Here is a 17,804-nt window from a genome sequence, read left to right on the forward strand (position 1 = left end):
CTTAAAATAAACAAATCCCCTGGGCCGGATGAGATCCTCCCAGTAGTACTCAAAGAAATGAAAGAAGTAATTTACAAACCGCTAACCAAGATCATGCAGCAGTCTCTTGACACAGGGGTGGTACCGACAGACTGGAAAATTGCAAACGTAATACCGATCCACAAAAAGGGAAACAAAACTGAACCAGGTAACTACAGACCAGTAAGCCTGACTTCTATTATATGCAAACTTATGGAAACTATAATAAGAGCCAAAATGGAAAATTACCTATATGGTAACAGGGTCCTGGGAGACAGTCAACATGGTTTTAGGAAAGGGAGATCGTGCCTAACTAACTTGCTTGATTTTTTTGAGGATGCAACATCGATAATGGATAATTGCAAAGCATATGACATGGTTTATTTAGATTTCCAGAAAGCTTTTGACAAAGTCCCGCACAAAAGATTAATTCTCAAACTGAACGCAGTTGGGATTCAAGGAAACACATGTACATGGATTAGGGAGTGGTTAACATGTAGAAAACAGAAAGTACTGATTAGAGGAAAAACCTCAGAATGGAGTGTGGTAACCAGCGGTGTACCACAGGGATCAGTATTAGGTCCTCTGCTATTCCTAATCTACATTAATGATTTAGATTCTGGTATAGTAAGCAAACTTGTTAAATTTGCAGACGACACAAAAGTAGGAGGAGTGGCAAACACTGTTGCAGCAGCAAAGGTCATTTAAAATGATCTAGACAAGATTCAGAACTGGGCAGACACATGGCAAATGACATTTAATAGAGAAAAGTGTAAGGTACTGCACGCAGGAAATAAAAATGTACATTATAAATATCATATGGGAGATATTGAAATTGGAGAAGGAATCTATGAAAAAGACCTAGGAGTTTTTGTTGACTCAGAAATGTCTTCATCTAGGCAATGTGGGGAAGCTATAAAAAAGGCTAACAAGATACTCGGATACATTGTGAAAAGTGTTGAATTTAAATCAAGGGAAGTAATGTTAAAACTGTACAATGCACTTGTAAGACCTCATCTTGAATATTGTGTGCAGTTCTGGTCACCTCGCTATAAAAAAGATATTGCTGCTCTAGAAAGAGTGCATAGAAGATCGACCAGAATTATTCCCGGCTTAAAAGGCATGTCATATGCAGACAGGCTAAAAGAATTGAATCTGTTCAGTCTTGAACAAAGAAGACTACGTGGCGACCTAATTCAAGCATTCAAAATTCTAAAAGGTATTGACAGTGTGGACGCAAGGGACTTTTTCAGCCTGAAAAAAGAAACAAGGACCAGGGGTCACAAATGGAGTTTAGAAAAAGGGGCATTCAGAACAGAAAATAGGAGACACTTTTTTACACAGAGAATTGTGAGGGTCTGGAATCAACTCCCCAGTAATGTTGTTGAAGCTGACACCCTGGGATCCTTCAAGAAGCTGCTTGATGAGATTTTGGGATCAATAAGCTACTAACAACCAAACGAGCAAGATGGGCCGAATGGCCTCCTCTCGTTTGTAAACTTTCTTATGTTCTTATGTTCTAATTAATGCGCAGCAACTGTGTGTATTAAAACTGCACTAAAACAACAACAGTAGGTGCTCGGTGAATGTCTGCGGAAGTAATTATGTCATCGTTTATCACATATTCCTGTGTGATAAACAAGGCTACCGACCGCGGACTCACTTGGTCCGAAGAGACCAAAAAATGTTTAAATATCAACAAACAATATTTATTTAGCAGTGTATTTATAAATGTATTTAGCAGTGCAGAAAAAGCAAAATGGCATCTCCACTGGCTCTGCAGAGAAGAGCACAGCTGTGCTTGACAGGTTCTCGGTCGATCACGTACTGTACTTTCTTCCAAAAGCATAAACAAAAACACAGCCTCCATGTTGCCCCCACATACACCTAACGAATGTCATGTAACGGTGGTCTGAGTTCAGTTGTTAGCTTAAACAGGGGTGCACTCACTTCAGAAATTAAAGGTGTCTCTGTACAACAAACAACCGCATTGAGTGCAGTTTGTAAATATGTTTTGTCGTGCTAACTGCAGTGTGTGTGTGTACAAGGCTTTAGGTTCTCAGCAGCAACTAGAAGCAACCAAACTTCTAAAAAATAGATCTGGGCAATTTGACTAAAAACATAAAAACCAAAGTGAAAAATCTAGGGGTCTTCTTGACTTATCTTTTGAGTCGCATATTCACAATGTAACCAAAGTCTCCTTTTACCATTTGCGAAACATTGCAAAAATGTGCTAATTTCTGTCAATATTTGATGCTGAGAAACTAATCTTTCACAGAACACATCAGGGATGTCATTTTTCATTACAAATTCATCCATTTCTGCTCACCTAACAAAGAAAAAAGTGTTCCTCTTACATGAGACCTTATCACATATTGTGCTCATACTGTACAAGTTGGGATATCTCTTGCAGTCTCCAAGTACAACTTCTTGATAAGGCTGTAAATGTCATTGCTATTTTATATAGAGCTGTAAAATAACGATATTAAAGCGTAAAAGGTTAAAATGCTTACATTAGTGTTCTGCAATTTGGAGAACTCTTTAATCATCACTGTGATATACATGTTATCATTAAATAAGTGCAACTTTGATTGGGGGTAATTCAGGTTTTATTGTTTCATCATGAACATAACTACTGCATTAAAGAAAAAGCATCTCTTTTGCTGTTTCCTACCTTTTTATGGTGTAAAAATAAATACTGTCTTTAGTTGTCATAGATAAAGACTAGTTGCCAACTAACAAAGGCCAGATCAGATTCATGGTGTCTTTATAGTGCTTAGGGCCAGACTGAAGCAAAATCCACAGCAGGTGCTTGTTAGACAGTGCTTGCAGTTACAAACATAAAGACATGATCTAGCTAGTCTGTCTTACATACTTCTATGGCTGGCATCTAGAACTCTAGAACTGCTTCTGAATTCTGGCCAAAGCACCCAAAAACACTGACATACATTTTAATAATTGCCATAAGAAAGACTCAGAAACTGCAAACATCACAAGAAAAAAAAAACAACTATGAAAATATAATTTAAAGCTAAATTGGCTACTTTCTGCCTTCTATGAAGATAAATCATCACACAAAGCAGTGCGCTTTACATTATGATTTATAGCACCCCATCATTATGTGCTTAATTTTCTAGTTTGTAAATTGGCAGTGTGTGTGCAGAAGGATCCGTGGCATTGACCCATTTGGGCATCCAATAATGAGACAGCCACTCCTCTCTGCCAGGGAAAAACTTTTCAAACACCTGCCGGTAGAAATATCCTTTTGTTTTTGGCTCGTTGAATGGAAATCTCTCTGCTGCCTCTTCAATTTGGACATCATTTACCTTTAGAAACAAAAAAAAAAGCGATAAAGGAGGTAAAGCTGCATCTAACTGGATACATTGTTTCAAGATCAGTTCTTTAGCACTGGAATTTTTGGGGATTTATTTGTAACCCTGTTGTTTTAAAGCTGTGAATTTGTGAAAAATAACATATTTACTGGCTTCCTGCACAGCATGCCTTTTTAACATGTTATTGATAGATAATAACAGCTGGAAACCAACATATTTACAGTATAATAGATGCAAAAGTTTCAGCGCAGGATAGCGGGAATGGTGCATTTTGCTCCAAAATATCTGCAACTTTCAGTGCAGGAAATTCCCACAGAGATATTTTAAAACTCCAAGCTGCTGTATTTTCACCTAATTTAGAATGCCTAATTTAAAATGCTACAACAATCTCTGAAGAAGTGGGTGTCATTAATGAGAGCACTATGAGCCACATTCTGAGTAGTGCTGGAAAAAAATAGAAACATATATAAATAAATAAATAAATAAATAAATAAATAAAAGTAGTGCTGGATATTTTAAATGCCGCGAGACATTATTCTCTCGTACGTGATTCTCGGCCCCATCTTTAAGCATTATAGAAACTCAATACACTGCAGTAAGTAAACTGTTTTGAGAAAGAAAAAAAATACGATATTAAATCTATCTAGGTGATGTTTTGCCAAAAAAAAAAAAAAAAAAAAAAAAGAATGGCGCGCTAGTTAAAGAAACGCACCTTGCACCGACGAGGCAGCTGATTCTTCTGCTACAGGCAAAAAAAAAAAGAAAAAAAAACTGTTAAATGAAAACAATGCAGAATGTACCAACAGCAGCAGTGAAGGTAAAGCCAAAAAAGATACATTTAACCCTAACTAGTTTAATAACGGTGAAATGAGCTGCTCAGTCTGCAGTCTCTACGCAACTGTAAAGTTTACTAGCCGTTGTTACAAAGTGTCTACACTGAGACTTTCTAGTGGCAGTACACAGCTTTAAAAAAAGAAACAAGAAGTAGAAACATCACGTCAAGGAATGGCAAAAGAAATGGTGAATGCTCTGTCTCACAGTCATGAACACCTGTTAGGTCTCCTCAAAGCAGCTTAATTTAAAGCAACACCAGTGTGAACGATGGTGCAATATATATATATATATATATATATATATATATAATTTGCCATCCCCCCATTGGATACAACATAGGGAGGAAATCCCTCCAGCACACAAAAATTAAATTCAAGCCTGCAACTTCAACAACATTAATGGGGAGTTGGGTCCACACTCCCACAATTCTCTGAAAAAAAGTGCCTCCTGTTTTCTGTTCTGAATTCACCTTTATCTAATCTCCATTTGTGACCCCTGGTCCTTGTTTCTTTTTTCATCTTGAAAAAGTCCCCTGTGTCAACACTGTCAATACATTTTAGAATTTTTAATGCTTGAATCAGATTGCCACGTAGTCTTCTTTGTTCAAGACTGAATAGATTCAATTATTTTAGCCTGTCTGCATATTACATGCCTTTCAAACACATAATATTTCTTCTTTGCAGTCACTTTAGAGCAGCAATATCCTTTTTGTAGCAAGTGACCAAAACTGAACACAATATTCTAGATGAGGTCTTACTAATGTAATGTAATTGTAAAGTTAACATTACTTCCCTTGATTTAAATTCAACACTTTTCACTATATATCTGAGCATTTTGTTGGCCTTTTTTTTATAGCTTTCCCACATTGTCTAAATGAAGACATTTCTGAGTCAACATAAACTCTTAGATCTTGTTCATACATTCCTTCAATTTTAGTATCTCCCTTATGGTATGTATAATGCACATTTTTACTGCCTGCCTGCAGTACATTAAACTTTTCTATATTAGAATGTCATTTGCCAAGTGTCTGCTCAGTTCTGAATGCTGTCTTGATCATTTTGAATGACCTTTGCTGCTGCAATGGTGTTTGCCACTCCTGTTTCTGTGTCATCTGCAAATTTAACAAGTTTGCTTACTATGCCAGAATCTGTCATTAGTGTAGATTAGGAAGAGCAGAGGACCTAATACTGTGGTACTCCACTGGTTACCTTGCTCCATTTTGAGGTTTCTCCTCGAATCAGTACTTTGTTTTCTACATGTTAACCACTCCCTAATCCATGTGCGTGCATTTCCTTGGATCCCTGCTGCGTTCAGTTTGAGAATTAATCTTTTATGCAGGACTTTGTCAAAAGCTTTCTGGAGATCTAAATAAACCATGTCATACACTTTCAATTATCCACTGTCGGATGTTGAATCCTCAAAAAAAAACATCAATCAAATATAAATATGGAATGAATATAATTGTTAAAATTGTATTAAAAGTGTATTAAGTGTTCTGGCACATACATTAGGTAATTTAAAGTAATTATAAACCAAGTGTGTTTACTCCTTACCGGACATATGTGGGGGGACCTCAGTGTTAATATTGGCAAAGACATTTTTGTACTTCAACTCAAATTTATGCTTGCAAGATTTTTAGCTTTCTAATTTCATTAGGGGAGATGTAATTGACAAGCATTACCAGACATTGAATCACACCCATGATATGGAAAACATTGGTTTGGGCCATACCTGAGATTCAATGTGCTCCTGTAACTAGAATACCAAGACTTCTTATCTGAACAGACACCGTCACTGAACGCTTCCTTCCTTCTCCACAGAATCTCTTGAGGAAGGAGGTTAGTGTCTTGAAAAGTTTCCCTCAGAAGATGCTTTTCAATTCCATTCTGTTTAAAATAAAATAAAAAATTATATCAAGTAAATAAAAAATTAAATATATACACACACACACATTTACAACTGTGTGCACTCGTATGGAAGTAACACATTAACGTAAAGTTATTAGACAGGATAATATTTCAAGTTTAAATAATGATTTAGCACTTTAACGTTTGTAAAATAAAGTTATATTGACAGTAAAAATGACATGGAGCTCACCTCTTCAATTGTGCAATAACTGGGAAGAGGTGACCCAGAGGAACAGGAATTAGTATATAAGCAGAGGTAGTTGTTTCTGCTGATAAAGACCACTAGGTGTCAGCAAAGACAACACTTAGTAATTAGTCGAACAATAGTGACTGTTATAAGAAAATGTCGTCAAAGGGGATAAAGGTGCGTTTTGTAGATGAGGCGCGATTATGAACAAAGGGGCAGTTCTGAAAAACAAATTAATAATAATAATAATACAGGACAGCGCATTTTAAATAAATATATAAACGGCAGCTAATTAGACCAAGCTCTCACCTTTCAAATGAGCCGTTGACGACCACTCATGACTTGCAGAACCGGAGAAATTATGTTTTAGGTCAGGGGTGGCCAAGCCTCATGACCTGAAGAGCCGCAAACCAAAATCATAATATGGCCAACAGCCACATGGCAGGAAACGATAACATTGGACCAGAAAGTATTTGGGCAGATTTATAATATTTTCTATGAAGCCATAAAATTAAGATTAGCTAAAACTAAATGTAAACAATGTTTTGTTAACTCATTATTCCACACACAATTGTTAATATAACCAATATCAGCAGAACAATGAAAAACGTGACTATGTGAGCAGGTTTTTAATGACAGCTAGTCTGCAGTGCTACCTTTTTTTCTATCATTTGATACGTATGAGCGCTTTCTTGACAGAGGGCTTCTGGTTGTTGGTGTTTTACAACATTTCGAGACGGATGTTAAAATGACGCGCTTTTCTTTGCATTCATTTTCTTCATTCTGCTTTGAAATCAAAGTGAAACAGTAGCATTCAAACGATTTAAAGCCCGATAAAAGGATTGGATAAAAGCCAACAGAAAGCACCAAAGAACAGAAACCCGACAGATATGAGGGCTATAACAAATGCACTGTGCTTATTTCAAAAGTGATAAGTACCGTTCAAAATATCATTTTCACTGTAGACTAGCAGGTGCACATTCACATTCTCTAACATGCGCCTACAAAATTGCCATCGCTTCTGCAATGTTCTTTTAAAATAAATTCTCCTTCAGAATAAGGGCGTTTGGCACGAGCAATATTCCACTCAATAAATAGCAAAACTCGTTTCAGATGTTGCATCAGCTTCTTTACTAAGCATCTGCTGGCTGCTGTGATTTTAAAGAGGTCACCCTTCCGCATTTCGGATCCTGGAGGATATTCAGATGAAAAACTGTCGTTATTACTTTCAAAGTGTCGTTTCAGGTTGCTTCCCTTGACGTGTGCAAGCGTTTTGTTGCAGAGAAGGCACAGAGGTTTACCGCTTTCTTCTGTAAACGCAAATTCTTCTTCCCATTCTGCCTTGAAACCTCGTTTTTCATCCTCATATCGTCTTTTTTAAATTGACAGATTACTTATGCCATTTTCATAGTGAAACAAACCGAAAGGAAACAGTAAATATAAAAAAGAAAATTGACCCTGGCCTTGAAAAAACAAGATAAACATCCCAACAAACTTCAACTAAAAGTAAGCGCTATACGCAGACGTTGAGTGTGACAAACGGTGAGTGTCAAAGGTCATCTTTCTTCTATTCCTCCAGTTTTGTCAAGCTACAATGTGTTACTTACACACACACACCCACCCATATATATATATATATATATATATATATATATATATATATATATACACACACACACACACACACACACACACACACACACACACACACACACACACACACACACACACACACACAGCAGCTCTGGAAAAAATTAAGAGACCACTGCAAAATTATCAGTTTCTCTGGTTTTACTATTTATAGGTATGTGTTTGTGGAAAATAAACATTTTTGTTTTATTCTATAAACTACTGACAACATTTCTCCCAAATTCCAAATAAAAATATTGTCATTTAGAGCATTTATTTGCAGAAAATGACAACTGGTCAAAATAACAAAAAGGGTGCAGTGTTGTCAGACCTCGAATAAGGCAAAGAAAATAAGTTCAGATTCATTTTTAAACAACACAATACAAATGTTTTAACTTAGGAAGAGTTCAGAAATCAATATTTGATGGATTAACCCTGTCTCTGTTGATGATCAATGGGGAGAAAACGTAAATCAGTTTATGAACATTCAAAAGAAAATGAATGTTTCTAAGTATACAAAAATCAAAAATAGCAGAAGTGTATCAAATGAGGTAGATGATGCATAGCGAGGTACGTGTTCGGGCTGACATATACTAACATACTGAAATATAGCGGCACGTTAAGCTAAAACAATGAAGTGCACTGAGAGATAAGCAATCCATTTATGCGGCTTTTACACACACTAATAAAAAGAGAGCGCAGAACGATCAAAAAAAAAAAAAAAAAAAAAAAAATGCAGAACACTACTTCTATTAATATTAGCTCTGCAACTTTAAGGTTTGGGATTCTTGAGAGACTGACGTCAAACTCCACCTTCCAACAGAGGAGAGCCGTTGTGGGTGCGTGTGTTTGAAGTGGTAAGCAAGTGGCATGGCGGTTAATGTTTGTGCAGTAGGGATATCGGTAGATTATAAAAAAGCAATGTTACACTAATGTTTTTCAGAGCTGGTACTAAATACACTAAATACTACTCTTAAAGGCTATTCACACTGTATCGTTTATTCGCTGCTATTTCTGAATTCAGACTTGTGAGTCAAAGGTGACAGGCAAGATGGGGGGACGTCTGATTGTAGCAGTGCAGAATATCTTGTTCTTTTTGATAAGCGGCACAAGAAATATCTCGATAAAGAAAAAAAAAAAGTCCATGCCTTGAGATATCGTGGCCCATAATTAAATATAGACTGAACTGTAAAACAAAATCACGTATCTTACTCTATCCAGTAGCATACGCAGGTAAGTAGTATTGTATTTACAGCAAATTCAAATGCCTATCCGTTTTATGGCAATCATATTATTATATACGTGTTTTTCACCCCAGTAATGTAAAAATACAGTATATTTCAGCTGTTGCGCAAGACGCTGGTACTCCCCTAGGGTTTCCCGTTGCTCGTTATTATAGTGTGAATCCCCCGCAGGGATTACGCACAAGTGTGAAAGTTAGTATTCGATTTTTTTTTTTTATATATATATATAATGGAAAGCGCAGCGAATAAATGCTATCGTGTGAATAGCCCTTAATACCTGTTCAGTTTTGTCAAATACAAAAAGTAAACGATGTTAATTTTGTAATGTATAATTATAAAACAGTTTAAACATAGACCCTATGTCTTATTCTAGTAGTTTACAATAGCTTACCCGCACTATGTTATCGGTGTCCAATCGGTATCATTCGATATGCGCAGGTAATCATTGTATCGGTCAAGAAAATCTTAATCGGTGAACCCCCAATTTAAAGTCAATAAACCGGATATGTGTCTGACAAAAATTAGTGACACGGTTTGCGATTTTTTAGATTAGATTTTTGAAAATCGGATTTGATTTAAATCAAATTTAAATTGATTTTTTTGTTTTTTTGTAGTACCATAGTTGTAGCTCAACGGTACCTCCAAACTGTAAATTTCAGGATGTTAGAAATGGTGGTTTGTGAATCGTTACATACCAAACTAAATTACTCATTCTTAAATAAATACATAAATAAAGCAAATTATTTGTCATTATATCCTCTACAATATGTGAAGTACAAGAATTTAGCAATGGAGTAGGCCAGAGAAAAATCCCCCTCACTCATCCTTCTCTCTTACTTTTCTTTGATTTCCTCTTTCTGTGTCAGTCCAAACACATGCAGTTGTTACTTGGGATTACTTTGCTTTTTATAGTGTGTTCAATTCTTAAAGTTCCTGATTGCACCACTAAATAAACCTGGTTTGAGCGGGTCTTAACACAGTCCTCAAGTGTCTATTTGGGACCCCATTGCACTGTCATTGGCGAATATGTTAATGATGGGGCAGGCGCTCTATAACGGGGCAAGACAAGGCAAGTCTTCAGAATACCATTTCAGTGCATTTTTTTTTAGCTAACGCTCCAAAACATGGGCTGGATGGATTTGCTGTGTTGTATTATTTGTTAAAAGCCGTGTTCTCACTGGAAAAGGGACACCGCAGAAAAAAAATAATACTTGTATCATTCTGCTTACTCATCCTTTGTTGTCGAGCGTGCTCCAAGGACGTGTTAGGAACCCAGAACTGTGTTCAAAGTTATACTGAATTCCTGAATTCCTGAAAGTGCAAGCCCTTTTCCAAGCATTGCGTTTGAAATGTGTAATACTAATGAACTAATTGCTGAATTGATTGTTGCATAGTAAAATGCTACTCACTTTTCTGTTTAATTGTTGAGTCAGTGTGGTCTGTGGATTTGTTAATCAGCAATATATCAACCCTGCACTCCACTTCTCCTCAAAGCCACTCTGCCACTTTTAGTTAGCAGATTCGTAGAATTAATCAATCAACAGATCAGTTTCGTCACATCATTTTTTTATATGACGAAGGCTTTCCTCCAATATAACAGGTGTAACTCCTACAGTCGACTGAAGTACTCTTGTGTGTTTTTCTTTCTGATCATCAACTGAGTCCACACTGCGACTACGTTATTTGCAGCTTTATTCTGACGAGTAAACAGATGGAGTGATAACATCTGCTCTTGCATACATCAGACTTTAGCACATCGGGAACTGGGCATGTTACATAGAAAAAGGGGAGGGGAATCCCTTTGCTAATTCATTATATGCATTTTCTTTATGCAATAACAATAAAAACATGTACCTGATGAGTACAGATAGAGGGAAAACATCAGCCCTCTTACATACATCTGCATACCTCTCCAATAAAAAAAAATTGTTTCCTTTCATTTAGAAATAAAATATTAGAAAATAGAATGGCAGCATTACAAATTACAGCAATTGCTTTTACCCTAATGTGATATCGACTGAGGCCCTGTTTTGTATTAAAATGACATTGCTGATTATTCCAAAAAAATAAAATGAACTTCACCCGGTTAATTTCCAGTCAGAACATATAAAATAATTCAGCGGCCAGGATTGAGCAGCCCTGCTCTAAAACATCAAAAATATATATTTCTTCTTGTAGGCTAAAGTATCGTTACTTATAGCAACAACCATTTCTTTGTTTTTCTTATTATAGTTAGCACCGCCTAATGGGAATACTGATAAAAGGGATTTCTGTTTAAATGGGTTGGCCATGCTCCGGCTCCAGAGCCCAGGAGCCAGGGCAGAGTTTGCCAGTTTCCTGAGCTGAGTTCCGGAGCCGGAGTGGAGCTGGAGCTGGGGATGCTGGAGCTGGAAGCTGGCTTTACTGGAGCGCTCCGGTGCATGGTTCCAGAGCAGCACCACCATTTCCTACCTACATTCTTGAATCATTCAGTTCAAACATTTGAATGAACAAAATAAATATGTATATAAAATAACTAAATGTAAATACAAAAGTACTTTAATGTACATAATATTTCTGTTGATATAAGGAGCTATCCAAAAGCACAATCATGTATTCCAATATCTGCAGCCATTACCTTTTATGAAAAGTCCTCAAAATTGTGCAGAAAGAGAACAGATAGTGAGGGAAAGATTAGTCAAATGCAACCCGAAACATACCTAGGAGGCTGAGATTGAAAAATAAAATAAAAGCTTGTTGAAGACCGGTACAAAATCAAGGCAGTTATCGTATTGAAAATGTAGTGTGTGACCATTAAATGACATGCATATTATAACAATATGTATCATAAGACATACTAGATACTGTACTTAACATTATAGAACACATGATATTTTCATGCCTTCCAGATCCCACCACCACCCTGTCTCCTTTTCTCCCGCACCTCGACCACCCCTACCACCCTCCATGTACTCCGCCCGACTTGGCGCTTCTTGTAAATTCGTGGTAGATCGCCATTTTTCTCTACCTCTTCTATGTTTACACTTTTTCGACCTCTACCTAAAACACGATCACGGTCTGAGCAAAAACCGGCATCTATCCGTCAGAAACATTAGCCCTTCGTTCTCTTGTTAACACAAAAGTACTCCTTTACTTTCGTTAACTTTAATCCTATTATAACAATATGTATCATAAGACATACTAGATACTGTACTTTATAGAATCATGTAACATTATTAACTGAAACACATGATATTTTCATGTTCAGATATCTGTTCAGGATTCAAACATGTATTTCAATATTTGTTAATTTAGAAAACGTTATCAGAGTTATTATATCTAACACTATTAAAAGCTGAAAAACATCACAGAAACAAGCAAAGCCTGACTTTACTTTAGAGTCATTATGGTTGGAAAAAAAAAAAAAAAACTTGTGCATTTCAGGGAAAAACATAAGTTAGACACACACACACACACACACACACACACACACACACACACACACACACACACACACACACACACACACACACATTAATAATGTCATTGCAACTTCACATGGCTACAGGTCTCAACTTTTTATGGCTATTTTAACCAGCCCAGTGCATGCTTTGTGGGCTTTCAAAAAATGTCCAATTTTGGAAGACCCCTAATATACAAAGGAATACAGTCTATATTCATAGAAATTTGGCTTTAAACCAGAATTCACATTCTTGTCTCTAAAAAACAAATTGAACCCGATTGAGCAATTTAAAAAATAACTTAAAAATAGGATTACTACGAGAGTCAACAACGTGCATTACTTATTAGAGGTTTTAGTGACTCTGGAGCCGGAACAGCTAAAAGCAAGAGGTGGATGTCCACCGGAGCTGGAGCAGGGGCTGCTGGAGCAGGCTGTTAGTACGTGAGTACCCTACGACTTGTGTAAATTGCGTAAACCACGTTGAACGCTTGCAATAGCTTGAGTCTCCTGTTTTCTCAGGCTGCTGTTGCAAAGAATGTTGCCGTGTCAACCTCGCGGGTGCCTCGCCTTGTGATAAGATGTCATTTTCTATTTTTTAGGATATTTCTATTTTTAAATTCCACCAAAGCAGAATTAAACACAGTTTAAATACTTGACACTGTAAAATATAGCTTATACGTGGTATTGTCATTATCATTTTTGCTGTTCTTACATGACCGCAATTATAATTATTTTAACAATTACAGAAAAAAGGAAAACATATTGAACAGCCTTTACCAGACTGTGGCACATCGGAAACAGGGACGAGTTTATGGATGACGAGGATTTTTATTACCGGCTTTAGGAATGTTCGTAAGAGAAGTTTGAAACATGTGGCATTGTCCTGGGGCAAAGTGTTCTTATTTACACCTCAGAGGCCAGCAAGTGTTAACTAATATTTATAGGTGCGGTTGAGGGCATTTTCAGGCTGAATGCAGGTGTGTAAAACACATTGACCCAAACAGTATTTACTTAAGATATGCGGCCACACTATATATAAAAAAATGAAATTGCCTTGGGGCAGTAAGTTCAGCATACAGGAGTTACACCTTAATTGCACACTATTGCTGTGGTTAAGTGGTTTAAGAAATGGGCTTGTGACCCGAAGATATCCAGTTCAAATCCCGGCTCAATCACTGTCACAATATGTGAGCAAGTCACTTAACCTTGTTGTGCGCCATCTGTTGGGTGAGACGTTGTCATAAGCAACTGCAGCTGATGTACAGTTCACACACCCTAGTCTCTGTAAGTCGCCTTGGATAAAGGCGTCTACTAAACAAATATATATATATATATATATATGTTTGGTGATGCCATTATAATACTTAATAGAATGCAGTATAAAAATGATCAAACTTTACTTAATTTTTCAAACAGATGTGATTCTATAATATACGTGGGGAAATTAATTTATACTAGAAAAGACTGTTTTAGACCATGAAAATGCCTGAAAGTGGTATATCATCAGAATGTGGCATGCGTACCAAAGATTGACCCGTGTAATGTCAGAAAATGGTACTCTGTCAACATAGTTGGGCAGTATCGAAAATACATGTAGTTAAAATACGTATTTTCATTACATTTGTAATTTGTAATGCAAAAGCCAATTTAGAAGTATGTTGTATGTTGTATCAAATACATTTCCTGAGTATTTTGTAATTTCAAAATATTCCAAAATACATTGTCAGTAATAGTTTAAGTATTAAACTGCAGCTGTATAAATGTAATTATAGTGATCAGGTATTCGATAAAGAAAAAAAAAAAAAAAACAGCACACGCACTCACCAGTTCGTCTTGGGAGTAACTTTAAATCAACAATGATGCGCTGGCTGCCACGCTGTCTTTCTGGAGACACCAGAAGATTCCATCAACTAATGCTTCAGGCTGCTGAAGAGCTGGGCCTTGTATCAGAATATTATAGTGGGAGACCCCTTCAAGAGGAAGAAGATGACTTCTTTGTTTTTATGGATAGCAACTATGTTTCCCAGTACTCTCTCGACAACAAGCAACAAAACTGAGCTGGAGTCCTTCATTTTCTTGAAGACCCTTAAGGGAGGATGTTGCATCTTTAGAGCAATATCCTTCAATAAAGAAGCGATTTATACGCTTTAATACCATTCTTCCTTCCTCTGCTCCTGTTGAGCGTCTGTTCACTTTTGCTGGCTTGATTTTCAGCCCCCAAAGAAATCAGCTGTCCGACGACCTCTTACAGAAACGTGTTTTGCTGAAGAGAACTATACAGAGCCACACACCAGTCTAGTACATCAATGTGTACGGAAAACTACACTAATGTTAGACATTAAATAAATACTGTTTGAATATTCAAAGGTTTTTGCTTGCTATAGAATTTTCCAAATACAATTGTATTTTGTATTGAAAATACAGTGATTCCAAAGTAATCTGTATTTTGTATTTTGATACATTGTTTTCTGAGTATTTTGTATTGAAAATACATTTCCTGAGTATTTTGCACTACCCTGTCTGTCAGTGCTGCGAGACTGCTGCATAAATCACGACGAACAAGACAAACTAGTTCACCCACTTAGTCATAGCTGTTATAAGAAAACACACACCACCAACGACGTGTAAGGTAGTTAACAAAAAAAAAAAAAAAAAAAAACCCAGTAGTTTAATGTTGTAATAGAATGCTGAGTAGCTAGCTCTGGTCTCAGTAGTTCGAGTGCACACCAGAACCGTGGCGCTGGGTTGCGTCATCATTTATACATGAGAGCGCTTCATCTGCTCAAATCACAAGACATGCGCAGCAGAGCAGCGTTTCAAATACAGTACAAACAATGTCCATATATGGTTATTAATAAACAGTAGCTAATTTCTACATACTTGGCTCTTAGAAATATATTAGTAAACAGATAATAATCAGACAATAACTACATTGTGGGAAGAAGGAGACGATGTGACATGGCTCTTCCAGCTGTTTTGTCCTTGAACGATAAATCGATGTTGGTGTCATGGGATTGTGGTCGGCTCCTGAGGTCAGTTGCGCTGCTGTAACCGCGAAGCTCACAAAGAAAGGTAACACGAAATGTTCGTCAGGACAGCACCCCCGGTCACTTTGTTTTAAAGTAACAAAAACGCATGTTCACTGTCAAACATGAACTACTTTATATGTGTAATGACTGCCCCACATGAACAAAATCTATAAATGTACTATAGATGTACTATAGTACATAGCTATGGTATTTATGCAGAATCTATAGAATACTATAATACTATAACAAAACTACCATTTTATATATGTATATATGTAACATTTTTAACAAAGCACATAATACTTAATGCATGTCATTATGTTGGGGTTATTGTGTTAACCTCACAAAGGTTCTAGTTTCTGTAGGATTTTAGATATTATGCTATAGTATGAAAGTTTTATCAAGTAAAATCATAATTAAACTTGAGTAATCAAATTACCACTACTTATCTATATGTCTGTTTTAAGCCCACAGCAATACCATAAAAAAATAAACTTTCCATTAGTATCAGCAACATCGATATGAATAGTTTCAAATTAAATGTAAAACTTTTTTTTTTTTTTTTTTTTTTTTTTTTTTTTTTAAAAAACTAGGCTAATTTTATTAACATCCATTAATACAATAATCACATTTCATGAAACAATTTTAAATACACTCTTGGAAATTCTGAATGAATACATTTAATACAAGAAACTTTGCCTTGCCTTTCTACATAAAGGCAAAGGATGTACGGCAATTAGATGAGGAGATGAAAAAGATAAAGCCTCCAAACAAGGTCCACGGCAGCCCATGGCCTTTATCAGATAAGCAGTACTGCAAGGCATCACAACGGAGAGTGTTTCTTCTGTTTTACTCTCCAGTTCTCCTGAAATCTGTTCTTCCACTGTGTTTCTTTCAGCACTGGATGTTACTAATATTTGACGGTCATACACTTTTCTTGCCAAAGCTGCATTCCAATGATTTGAAGTATTCTTCTTCTTGCCTTAACAAGTTTATGAAAAGATCCACATATCCTACAATGTAGATTGTCTCATTTACTTAACAGACAGTGTTCAAATGTGGGGTCCATTTTGGGTAAATTCATCATTTCTGTTTGAGGATATGATTGGGAAGTTGCTCGACTCATTTCACAGTACACAGGCCATAGCAATGCAGATATTCAAGTATTTCTTTTTCCAGAAAACTATTTGTTAGAAATTCTGTTTCCTTGTTTAATTTTGCTCCAACCTCTCTTCAAATGTTGTTTTTCAACCTTGAACAAAGATTTACTAAGCATCAAGTTACTGCATGTTGAAATTGGCATTGTAGCTTTCGGAAATTTTGAATCTAAACAGCTTTCTGTAGAGGAAAAAATAGTGCTTGAATGTGTTGACAAACATTTGGTGCTTTATAAGTAGGCTTGCTACTATTCAATTTTTTTTTTTTCGATCGTTATTTTTCAATTCAAGCAGAGAATGGTTGAAATCGACCTTTATGCTTAAAAAAAAAAACAGGCTTTTTATGCCATTGTAAAATGTCTAATTTACTGAAACCCCTTTATCACAATCAACATGCAACAAAACCATTGTTACCAACATTCTAATGGAAATAACGATTGGTCACAGCTGAGCTATACATTTAAAAAAGTGTGTCAATTAAACCATAGTAAACGCAGAATATAAAAGTGCATTACACAGGCCTTTATAGCATAAATTTATTTTGTAAAAATAATATGCACAGAAGAAAACATTAGATAGTTGAACAGAACTAACATGCACTTATTTTTCAGTCTGAGCTCCCCCCTCTTCTGCTTCAGCACAGCCTCACTGGAAGGCAAGGCAGACGGGCCTGCTTCAACCAGGGTATTGTTCAAAATATAAAGTGTTTCTGGAACCCTATTTTCAAATCAAACTAGTAACTGTCACCGTATACCTAAAGCAAAAGCTTATGTACACCTTAACCCAGGTGCTTTGAATGATAGACGCTGTAGCTGGCAAATGAGAGCATTCTAGCACCGCTTTAGTCAACGAGGTCTGTTAGAACAGGGTGAAACTACAGTACTAAAAGACCACAGAGAAAACTGACAGCGACACCTAGCCATTCAGAACGGAATGGAGACGGGACAGACAGCAAGTATAAAAACTACACAAATTAGAGAGGAAAATCAAAAATCGTATATAATCGTATACCTGTATATAAATTT

At 36.4% G+C, this 17,804-nt stretch overlaps 1 long non-coding RNA gene across 1 annotated transcript; it reads right to left on the reverse strand.

Moving 5' to 3' along the window:
- Nucleotides 1-2,615: 2,615 nt before the first annotated feature.
- LOC121315047 lies at nucleotides 2,616-14,974 on the reverse strand. The gene is made up of 4 exons (XR_005950194.1): nucleotides 14,418-14,974; nucleotides 5,916-6,070; nucleotides 4,063-4,092; nucleotides 2,616-3,344 (listed from the first exon to the last, which is right to left on the reverse strand). It is a non-coding gene; the product is annotated as an uncharacterized LOC121315047 (long non-coding RNA).
- Between the last annotated feature and the right edge of the window lie 2,830 nt (nucleotides 14,975-17,804).

This window comes from Polyodon spathula, chromosome 4, assembly GCF_017654505.1.
Source record: "Polyodon spathula isolate WHYD16114869_AA chromosome 4, ASM1765450v1, whole genome shotgun sequence".
Taxonomy (NCBI): Eukaryota; Metazoa; Chordata; class Actinopteri; order Acipenseriformes; family Polyodontidae; genus Polyodon; species Polyodon spathula.